The 12,225-nt window shown below is 42.8% G+C and overlaps 1 pseudogene; it reads left to right on the forward strand.

Annotated features, from left to right (window-relative positions):
* The window catches only part of LOC103018250 (protein FAM76A-like), a 64,178-nt pseudogene extending 53,052 nt beyond the window's left edge, over nt 1-11,126 (forward strand).
* Nucleotides 11,127-12,225: the final 1,099 nt, after the last annotated feature.

The raw sequence follows: 12,225 nt of genomic DNA on the forward strand, positions 1-12,225 counted from the left end.
GGGGAACTTAGATCCCGCATGCCGCGCGGCACAGCCAAAAAAAAGTAAGGGACAGAGTGAGGGGGGCCTAGGGTGAGTTGTGTGCCACCTCTAAGAACCGAAGATAGTGTCAGTCAAGGGGTGGACATATTAGTGTTTCGGAGAATTTGAACCTGAAAAGTTAGGCCAGAGCGGAGGGGTGTCTGAGTAAGTGGTAACATTAGGAACATCTGAAAAGTCAGTGACAGGAATTACAAGGGGTTTTAATCGGCCTTGTACTGACAGAGGAATCTGATGACAAACCCAACAATCAGTTAACCTCCCCCAGTACCTACACTTTGTGATAGTTTTACTAAAAGAGTTTTCTTTCCGCCCTAAACATTGGCCTAAGAACATAGCCAGAAATAGAACAATAACTTTCAATTTCTTTTTCTATTTTTTGGCTGTGCCGCGCGGCATGCGGGATCTTAGTTCCCTGATCAGGGATGGAACCCGTGCCCCCCTGCAGGGAAAGCGGGGTGTCTTAACCACTGGACCGCCAGGGAAGTCCCATAACTTTCAATTTTGACAGAGAGGAAGACGTTTTGATGGAGAGAGGCAGTTTCTTACAGGTCTGGTCTGGACTCTTGGGTTAGCTGTCTACCACTGTTGTCGTGTTCTTCTCATCCTGGTTGATGGAGCCTCTCTTAGCGGAAGTGGGGTGTCAGAAATAGGAGTTGCAGTTGAGGGGAGGCCCTTTTGAGGTGAGAGATGTGAGTCCTAGAGATTAGTCCTTTAAGTTTTGCCCCACAGGGATTTGTTAAGAGTAGCTGGTATGGTCCTTTCCAACAGTCTTTTCCAATAGACGACATCTCCAGGCTGTAACCCGAGATCCTTAGTAAGGTCTTTGTCTCCCAGGAGCTCACTGTGGAAGGAATCAGTTACTAATTTTTCATTTTCTTTAAGCACTTTGACGAGTCCCTGACAGTAATGTAGAATGTGACCTTTAAGCAGCGCTGGTTCATACGTACCTTCATCTAAAGGCATAGGTCGCCGCCCAGTAATTATTTCAAAAAGAGACAACTGACGTTTACCAGAGCGGGTAGAACTAAGGTTGAGGAGTTACCAAGGGAAGAGCTTTTGGCCGTGGAAGATGAAAAGCCTCTGAAAATTTAGCCAATTGTGTTTTAATAGTGCTCTTGGTCCTTTCTACTACCACTGAAGATTGAGGTGATAGGTGCGGTGAAAATGTTGCATTAGCGGCCAAATCTTACCAGCGGAGTTAATAATCTGTCCAGTAAAATAGGTTCCCTGGTCGCTATGCAACTCAGAAGGAATTCCCCAAAGTGGAATTATTTTTTTTCCAATAGTAAAATTGCCTACTATTAAGGCTACTGGCCTTCTGCAAGGAAATGCTTCCACCCAGTGTGAAAACATGCAGACCACGACCAGGATGCACTTATAGCCTTCAGAGGAAGGCACGTGGATGAAGTCCAGTTGCCAAACCTACAAGGGTTCCTCAGGGAGGGGGAAGTGGCCTTGCGAGCCATGAAGGGGTTTACCAGGATTATATTTAGGACAGATAGAACATAGGTCATAAACCTTATGAGCTATAGTGGGAGAAGGTTTCCAGATACATTGTTTTCCCTATCATACCATTTTCTCGGGTGCCCGTGGGCCAGGGAATGTCCTTGCTGGAGTAAAGGCAACCAAGAATAACTAAATTTAAAAAGAAACCACCCAGCAATGACCAGCCACGCCTAAACAACCACATGCAGATACTCCGTATTTGTGAGATGGGATCCAAGTAGCCCCCCCTTTTTTTCTTCCAGGCCTGCTCTTCATTTTCTGAAGCCAGTTCCTGAGCCTGCAAAAGAAATTTCTTACGTTTCGTCAGAGTTATGATCGAGCAGAGGAGAGCCCTGAAATTGGGCAGGGACAAGACTTCAGGCAGCTTGTTTAGCTGCAGCATCAGCCGATCGATGTCCTTTGGCTTCTGTTGAGACAGATTTGGAATGCCCAGGTATCTTCATGAGCGCGAGCTGTCTGGGCAATTGAGTGGAGTCTAATAGTTGTGAGATGAGGTGTCCATTCTTTACAGGCTGACCAGAAGAGGTGAGAAATCCTGTTTCCACAGCACTGTAAAATCACGAGCCACTCCAAAGGCATAGCAGCTATCAGTATAGACATTGTTTATTTGACCTTTGGCTAATTGACAAGCCCTAGTCATGCAATCAGTTCAGCTTGTTGGGCCGATTTGGTGTCTGGTAAGTAAGAACTTTCACTTATTTCTACTGTTGAAGTTATTGCAAACCCAGCTCAATAATGTCCTTTTAAGTAGGATCCACCTGTAAACCAAATTAAATCAGAATTATCAATGGGAACTTCTTGCAAATCAGTCCTTGGAGTTAGAAGATAGTCTGTATATTGAGGTGCTGGAAACAAAGTTGCAGGGTTAAGACTTACACCAGCAAGCGGAAGTAATACTGGGTGATGAGAGTAACAATACTTCGTAAGAGGCCAAGCGACTCACAGAATAGTGTTGAGTATGATGGGAACTTAAGAGAGATTCAACTGAGTGAGGAACACAGACAGCCAGAGGAGACCCCATGACAAGTTCTTCAGTAGCTTTGCATAAAGAGGGCAGTCGCCGAAACAGCTCTCATACAGGGTGGGAGCCCTTCTGCCACCAAATCTAACTGGTGACTATAACATCCTGTGGTCACAGTGCCTCTGAGTGAATGCACCCAGGGCGTGTCCTGTCTTCAGGCACAAAGAGGGAAAATGGTAGTTTATAGTTAGGGTGGCCCGAAGCCGGAGCCCGGGCTAGTGTAGATTCCAGGGCATTTATAGCTTTCTCTCCTTCTGTTCGTCCATTCAATTGGGTCTGGCTGATCAGATTTTTTTTTTAAAGTATTTTTTAAATTAATTAATTGTTTTGGCCATGCCGCGCAGCATGTGGGATCTTAGTTCCCCGACTGGGGATCAAACCCATGCCCCCTGCAGTGGAAGCGTGGAGTCTTAAGCACCAGACCACCAGGGAAGTCCCTCTGGCTGATGAGACTTGAGTAACGCATAGAGGTTAGGCCACGAGGGAGAAACTTGGTACCCAATTCCTGCAATACCCAGTTAGACCTAGAAATCCTCTCAGCTGTTTCTTTGTCTGGGGGAGTGAGAAAGCTAGGATTCCCTTAATCCTTTCAGAATCAATCAACAATCCTTCCTTAGATATTTAAATGGCCTAATTATCGCACAGTTGGTGAGCAGAATTGTAGTTTGTCTTCGGACACTTTATGCCTCTCTGACACTAATTGTTGCAGGAAGTGGACAGTATCTCCTGGCAGTCCTGTCTGGTTCTAGAACACAAAGGTAAATTATCTACGTACTGAATCAGAGCAGAGTCATTAGGTAAGTGTACATCCGACAAATCGGCTTTAAGTATTTGAGAAAAATAAGTCGGGCTTTCAGTATAGCCTTGTGGCAGAACTGTCCAAGTTAGACTGGTGATCTTCCCATGTAAAGGTGAAGAGGTACTGACTTTCTTTTTCTACTGGAATACTCAAGAATGCGCTCCGCAAGTCAACTACTGGGAAATAACAGGTGTCTGATGGGATGGCTGAGAGCAGTGTGGGAGGATTACGAACCACAGGGTGGCGGGGAATCACAAGAGCACTTAGAGCTCTCAGTCCTGAACCAACCTCCGGGCCTTTCCATTTGGTGTCTTACTGGTAAAACGGGAATATTGCAGGGACTGGTGCAAGGGATTATAAGTCTTTTCTTAAGGAATTCCTGAATAATAGGTCTTATTCCTTTTAATGCCTCCGGTCTGCGTGGCTATTGTCGGATATTAGGTAGAGGCTTGGAATTATCCATAGTTACTTTAATAGGAGTAGCCATTTAAATTTTCCCAATATCTGAGGATAGATGATGACCATAATTCCTTAGGCACTTGTAGCAGCAAATCATTTTATTTTTTTACTGAAGCATAGTTGGTTTACAAGGTTGTGCCAGTCTCTGCTGTACAGCAAAGTGACTCAGTTTTACACGTACAGACATTCTTTTTAAACTATTCTTTTCCATTATGGTTTATCCCAGGAGATGGGATATGGTTCCCTGTGCTCTACAGTAGAACCTTGTCGTTTATCCATTCTAAATGTAATAGTTTGCACCTACCAACCCTGAATTCCCATTCCATCCCTCTCCCTCTCCCTTCTCCCCCCACCGCTTGGCAACCACAAGTCTGTTCTCTATGTCTGTGAGTCTGCTTCTGTTTTGTAGATACGTTCATTTGTCATATTTAATTTCCACACTTAGGGTATTTGTCTTTCTCTCTCTGACTTACTCCACTTAGTATGATAATCTCTAGTTGCATCCATGTTGCTGCAAATGGCATTATTTCGTTCTTTTTTATGGCTAATATTCCATTGTATATATGTACCACATCTTCTTTATCCATTCCTCTGTCCGTGGACATTTAGGTTGTTTCCACGTCTTGGCTGTTGTGAATAGTGCTACTATGAACATTGGGGTGCATGTATCTTTTTGAATTATAATTTTGTCTGGATATATGCCCAGGACTGGGATTGCTGGATAATATGGTAACTCTATTTTTAGTTTTCTGAGGAATCTCCATACTGTTCTCCATACTGGCTGCACCAACTTACATTCCCACCAACAGTGTAGGAGGGTTCCCTTTTGTCCACACCCTCTCCAGCATTTGTTATTTGTAGACTTTTTAATGATGGCCATTTTGACTGGTGTGAGGTGGTTACCTCATTGTAGTTTTGATTTGCACTTTTCTAATAACTAGTGATGTTGAGCATCTTTTCTCGTGCCTATTGGCCATTTGTGTCTTCTTTGGAGAAACGTCTATTTAGGTCTTCTGCCCATTTTTCGATTGGGTTTGTTGTTGAGTTGTATGAGCTGTTTGTATTGGGTTGGCCAATAAGATATTATGGAAAAACCCAAACTTTTTGGCCCACCCAATATATTTTGGAAATTAAGCCCTTGTCAGTCACATCATTTGCAGGTATTTTGTCCTATTCCGTAGGTTGTCTTTTAGGTTTTTTTTGTTTATGGTTTCCTTTGCTGTGCAAAAGCTTGTAAGTTTGATTAGGTCCCATTTGTTTATTTTTGTTTTCATTTCTATTGCCTTGGGAGACTGACTTAAGGGAACATTGGTACGGTTTATGTCAGAGAATGTTTTGCCTATGCTCTCTTCTAGGAGTTTCATGGTGTCATGTCTTATGTTTAAATCTTTAAGCCATTGTGAGGTTATTTATGTGCATGGTGTGAGGGTTTGTTCTAACTCCATTGATTTACATGCAGCTGTCCTGTAACAACAAATCATTAATTTCCTCTTGATTTGTCTGAATTTTGATTTTCAAAACCATTCACTTTTCAGTAATTATGTTCTGATCAGCATCTACAGCTTCTAAATCTAAATAGGAGCCTTGAGCCTTTGAGATATCAGTATCATCTCTGTAATACTGGGGATGGGAACCGTTGTGGCAGGAGCTGTGCGTCTCAGTTTCAACAGCACTGGCAGAGTGGGCTGTCACAGGGGAGATGTGCTGATGACCCCTCTCTGATGATGGGCTGAAGGCCCCCCTGCACGTTGCTCCAGGTGATACAGATACCAATTCATGTTGCATTTCCTGGTGGCACTGCAGGTGGTGCTTGGCCTGGTTCCTATTCCCTGAGGTCAGTTGCAAGCATGACTCCATCCATCCTGTTTGTGATGCCAGTTGTTTTTTTTCTTTGTTGTTTGTTTAATTTATTTCGGCTGCATTGGGTCTTTGTTGCTGTGCGTGGGCTTTCTCTAGTTGCGGCGAGCAGGGGCCACTCTTCGTTGCAGTGTGCGGGCTTCCCATTGCGGTGGCTTCTCTTCATATTCATAACTTTGAATGTGTCATCCCATTACCTGTAACCTCCCTGGTTTCGGCTGAGAAGCCAGCTCGTGGTCTTACAGTGGTTCCCTTTTAGGGGACAACGTGGTTTTCTTGCTGCTTTCAAGCTTTTCTCCTTGTCTTTGACTTTCACCATTTTCACTGTGACGTATCTGTGTGTGGATCGCTTTGCAAGTTTATTCTTCAGAGTCCATTGGACATCTGTATGTGTAGTTTGGTGATTTTCAATAAATTTAGCACGTTTTCAGCCAGTACTTCTTTGAGTATTTGTCCTGCTTCTTTCTCTCCTGCTGCCATCACCCAGGTATTGGTGCCCCACATTTCTCTGAGGCTCTTCCACCTTCATTCATTATTCTCTGTTCTTCAGATTGTACCATCTGTCAGTGTTCAAGTTCACTAATTCTTTCCTCTGCCAGTTTCAACTGACTGTGAAGCCCCTCTAGTGAATTACTTATCATATTGTGGGGTGTCAGGGGTGTCCAAGACCAGCCCCAGCTCTGGGGATTCACTACAGAGCTCACAGGAGGACCTGTTTCAGAAAAGCAGTTATACACAGTTTATATTACAGGGAAAGGACACGTATTTAAATTAGTGAATTAGTACTTAGGGTAGAATCCAGGAGAAACTAGGCTCAGAGTGTGTTATCCTCTCTCAGTGGAGTTGCATGGGCAGAGCTTAATTTGCAACAACAGGTATGAAATATTACTAACAGGAGAGTTCACCCTAGCCTTGGAGTCAACGAGCCTGGGTTGTTTTCTGTTTTTCTTTTTGTTTTTATTATTTTTGGCTGTGTTGGATCTTTGTTGCTGCGCACAGGCTTTCTCTAGTTGCGGCGAGCGGGAGCTACTCTTCATTGCGGTGCTCAGGCTTCTCATTGCAGTGGCTTTTCTCGTTGCGGAGCACAGGCTCTAGGTGCACAAGCTTCAGTAGTTGTGGCTTGCAGGCTCTAGAGTGCAGGCTCAGTAGTTGTGGCACACGGGCTTAGTTGCTTCACAGCATGTGGGATCTTCCCAGACCAGGGCTCGAACCCATGTCCCCTGCATTGGCAGGCAGATTCTTAACCACTGTGCCAACAGGGAAGTCACCCACTCTCACCACTTTTATTCAACATAGTTTTGGAAGTCCTAGCCATGGCAATCAGAGAATAAAAAGAAATAATAGGAATCCAACTTGGCACTGTTTGCAGATGACATGATACTATATGTAGAAAATTGTAAAGATGCTACCAGAAAACTACTAGAGCTCATCAATGAATCTGGTAAAGTTGCAGGATACAAAGTTAATAGTATACTAACAACGAAAGATCAGAAAGAGAAATTAAGGAATCCCATTTACTACTGCATCAAAAAGAATAAAATACCTAGTAATAAACTTACCTAAGGAGGCAAAAGACCCGTACTCCAAAAACTATAAGACACTGATGAAAGAAATCAAAGTTGACACAAAGAGACAGAAAGGTATACCATGTTTTTGGATTGAAAGAATCAGTATTTTCAAAATGACTATAACTACCCAAGGCAATCTATAGATTCAATGCAATCCCTATCAAATCACCAATGTCATTCACAGAACTAGAACAAAAAATTTTTAAATTCGGATGGAGACACAAAAGACCCCAAATAGACAAAGCAATCTTTTTTTTTTTTTTTAAGTGAAATTCTGGGGGTGAGGTCCAGTGCTCTGTTTTTTTGTTTTTTTAATTATTTATTTACTTATTTATTTTTATTTATGGCTGTGTTGGGTCTTCGTTTCTGTGCAAGGGCTTTCTCTAGTTACAGCAAGTGGGGGCCACTCTTCATTGCAGTGCGCGGGCCTCTCACTATCGCGGCCTCTCTTGTTGCGGAGCACAGGCTCCAGACGCGCAGGCTCAGTAATTGTGGCTCACGGGCCCAGTTGCTCCGCGGCATGTGGGATCTTCCCAGACCAGGGCTCGAACCCGTGTCCCCTGCATTGGCAGGCAGATTCTCAATCACTGCGCCACCAGGGAAGCCTGACAAAGCAATCTTGAGAAAGAAAATCAGAGCTGGAGGAATCGGGCTCCCTGATTTCAGACTATACTACAAAGCTGCAGTCATCAAAACAGTATGGAACTGGCACCAAAAAAACAGAAATATAGATCAATGGAACAGGATAGAAATCCCAGAAGTAAACCCATGCACTTATGGCCAAGTAATCTAAGAAAAGGATGCAAGAATATACAATGGAGAAAAGACAGTCTCTTCAACAAGTGGTGCTGGGAAAACTGGACTTCTACACATAACACCATACACAAAATAAACTCAAAATGGATTAAAGACCTGAACATAGGAAGAACACTCACATAAATTGCAGCAATATCTTTTTTGATCTGTCTCCTAGAGTAATGGAAATAAAAACAAAAATAAACAAATGGAACCTTAAACTCAAAAGCTTTTGCACAGCAAAGGAAACCATAAAGAAATGAAAAGACAACCCACAGAATGGGAGAAAATATATGAAAATGATGCTAGAGAGAAGGGATTAATCTCCAAAATCTACAAACAGCTCATGCAACTGAATATCAAAAAATGGGCAGAAGACCTAAAGAGACATTTCTCCAAAGAAGACATACAGATGGCCAAAAGGCACATGAAAAGATGCTCAACATCACCAATTATTAGAGAAATGCAAATCAAAACTGCAAAGAGATACCGCCTCACACCAGTCAGAATGGCCATCATCAAAAAGTCTACACATAATAAATGCTGGAGAGGGTGTGGAGAAAAGGGAACCCTCCTACACTGTTGGTGTGAATGTAAATTTGTACAGCCACTATGGAGAACGGTATGGAGGTTCCTTAAAAAACTTAAAATAGAGCTACCATACGATCCAGCAGTCCCACTCCTGGGTATATATCTGGAGAAAACCATGGTTCGAAAGGATACATGCACCCCAATGTTCACTGCAGCACTGTTTCACTGTTTACGATAGCCAAGACATGAAAGCAACCTAAATGTCTGTCAACAGAGAAATGGATAAAGAAGATGTGGTGCATATATACAATGGAGTATTACTCGGCCATTAAAAAGAAATAATGCCATTTGCAGCAACATGGATGGACCTGGAGATTATCATACTAAGTGAAGTAAGTCAGCGAAAGATATCATATGCTATCACTTACATGAGGAATCTTTAATAAAATGATACAAGTGAACTTATTTACAAAACAGAAATAACACAGACTTAGAAAACAAACGTATGGTTACCAAAGGGGAAAGATGTGGAGGGAGGGATATATTGGGAGTTTGGGATTGACATATACACACTACTATATTTAAAATAGGACCTACTGTATAGCACAGAACACTCTACTCAATATTCTGTAATAACCTAAATGGGAAAATAATTTGAAAAAGAATAGATACATGTATAACTGAATCACTTTACTGTACACCTGAAAGTAACACAATATTATTAATCAACTATACCCCAATATAAAATAATTTTTTAAAAATCAATGATTTTTTTTGCAGAAGGAGAAACCCATCATAAAATTCAAATTAGAATCTCAAGGGGTCTTGAAAAGCCGAAACAATATTGATAAAGAAGAATAAAACTGGACAACTCCTATATCCTGATTTCAAAAATTATTATAGAGCTACAGTACTCAAAGCAGTGTGGTACTGGTATAAAGACAGATAAATAGACCAAGGGAATAGAATAGAGAGCCCAGAAACAAACCCTTTCCTATACAATCAAGTGATTTTTTACCAAGAGTGAAAAGACCATCCAATGGGGAGAGGACGGCATTTTCAACAGACAATGCTGAGAAATGCGATATCCACATGGAAAAGGATGAAGTTGGATGCTTACCTAACATGATATACAAAAATTAATTCTGAATAGCTCAAGGACCTAAATGTAAGACCTACAACAATAAAACTCTTAGAAGAAAACAGGACAAAAGTTTCGTAACAATGGATTTGGCAATTTCCTGCATATGACACCTGGATATGATACCAAAAGCCCAGGTAACAAAACAAAACAGTAAGGACAAATTGGACTGCTTGAGATTAAATTTGTGCATCTAAAGACATTATCATCAGAGTAAAAAGGCAACACATAGAATGTGAGAAAACATTTGCAAATCATATATCTGATAAGGGATTAATATCCAGAATATATAGAGAACTCCTAAAACTCAACAACAAAAAACCCAAACAACCAAATCCAAAATGGGCAATGAACGTGAATAGACATTTCTCCAAAGAAACACACAAGAGAGAAAGCAGCAGGCGGGGCCGGTAGGGCAGTGAGCAACGCCTGCACCAAATGCCACCAGCGCTTCCCCTTCGAGGCGCTGTCTCAGGGGCAGCAGCTGTGCAAGGAATGTCGGATTGTACACCCTGTTGTGAAGTGCACCTGCTGTAGGACTGAGTACCAGCAGGAGAGTAAAACCAATACAGTATGCAAGAAATGTGCTCAGACTGTGCAGTTGTATGGAACGCCCAAACCTCGTCAGCTTTGCAACGTAACTGCAGCATTTATTGGCAACAAATGCCAGCGCTGCACAAATTCAGAGAAGTATGGACCACCATGTTCTTGTGAACAGTGCAAGCAGCAGTGTGCATTTGACAGGAAAGATGATAGAAAAAAGGTAGACGGGAAATTGTTATGCTGGCTGTCCACACTTCCATACAAACGGGTCCTTCAGAAGACCAAAGAGCAGAGGAAGCACCTGAGCAGTTGTTCCCGTGTCGGCCACCAGGAGAAGGAGCAGTGCAGTGGACTGAGTGGTGGCAGCCATTATAACAGTCAGAAAACACTTTCTACATCTTCAATTCAAAATGAAATCCCAAAGAAAAAAATCCAGGTTTGAGTTGATCACAACCAATGGCGATAGCCTGTCCTCAGACCTGGCTCTATACTCACCAGGCACTGACCACTCTGTCATCATTGCCCAACTGAAGGAAGAAGTAGCCACTCAGAAGAAGATGCTGCATCAAAAGGATGAAATGATTTTAGAGAAAGAGAAGAAGGTCACGGAGTTGAAGGCTGATTTTCAATACCAAGAATCTCAAGATGAGAGCCAAAATGAACCAGATGGAGAAAACCCACAAAGAAGTTACAGAACAACTGCAGGCCAAAAACCGAGAGCTCCTGAAGCAAGCAGCTGCCTTGTCCAAGAACAAGAAGTCAGAGAAGTCAGGAGCTATAACCTCTCCATGAGAGACCACAATTCCTTTATTCTTGATAAAGGAATAATGGTAGCCTAGCTCATTCTTCTTGTAAAAGTGATGCCTCTTAAAAGAAAGTCCTACTCTCTAGCGTTTAGTAAAAGAATCAGATCTTTTCTTTCTTGTTACCTTGGAGTATTAAAAACTGATTGCTGGGCTTCCCTGGTGGCGCAGTGGTTGAGAATCTGCCTGCCAGTTCAGGGGACATGGGTTCGAGCCCAGTCTGGGAAGATCCCACATGCCGCAGAGCAACTGGGCCCGTGAGCCACAATTACTGAGCCTGCGCGTCTGGAGCCTGTGCTCCGCAACAAGAGAGGCCGCGATAGTGAGAGGCCCGCGCACTGCAATGAAGAGTGGCCCCCACTTGCCACAACTAGAGAAAGCCCTCACACAGAAAGGAAGACCCAACACAGCCAAAAATAAATAAATAAATTTAAAAAAAAAAGATTGCTGGGGCTTGCCTGGCGGTGCAGTGGTTAAGAATCCGCCTGCCAATGCAGGGGACACGGGTTCAAGCCCTGGTCCGGGAAGATCCCGCATGCCGTGGAGCAACTAAGCCCGTGCGCCACAACTACTGAGCCTGTGCTCTAGAGCCCGTGAGCCACAACTACTGAGCCTGCGTGTCTGGAGCCTGTGCTCCGCAACAAGAGAAGCCCTACAATGAGAAGCCCATGCACCGCAATGAAGAGTAGCCCCCGCTCACCACAACTAGAGAAAGCCCACGTTCAGCAACGAAGACCCAACACAGCCAAAAATAAATAAATAAAATAAATAAATTTATTTTTAAAAAAAACTGATGACTAAGATGAAACAATTCAATATGTAAGTATGGAGTTAAGCATCTTCTTACATGCTCTTCCAAGAAATCCTCCAAAAGGCACTTAAGGGCAGAAAGAAAGGTTGTCCAGGTTGTACTGGACACGTCTCTCCCCTACCCCTTTCTTGATTGTTTTATGTGACTGATTTTAAATTCTCACACTGCCACCTCTTTTTAAAAAAATACCCTTTACTTATATCCGTTGTCATACTGGGCCAAATTCAGGTAACTTTTTTTTTTTTTACCTGATTCAAAATGGGATAATATTTGGACTCCAGAGCATTTTGGAGGTTAGTATGAGCTGCTGTAGTAGTGACTGGGGCAGTGATATCACTCTACCTCTTCC

The sequence above is a fragment of the Balaenoptera acutorostrata genome, chromosome 2 (assembly GCF_949987535.1).
Source record: "Balaenoptera acutorostrata chromosome 2, mBalAcu1.1, whole genome shotgun sequence".
NCBI classification, from domain to species: Eukaryota; Metazoa; Chordata; class Mammalia; order Artiodactyla; family Balaenopteridae; genus Balaenoptera; species Balaenoptera acutorostrata.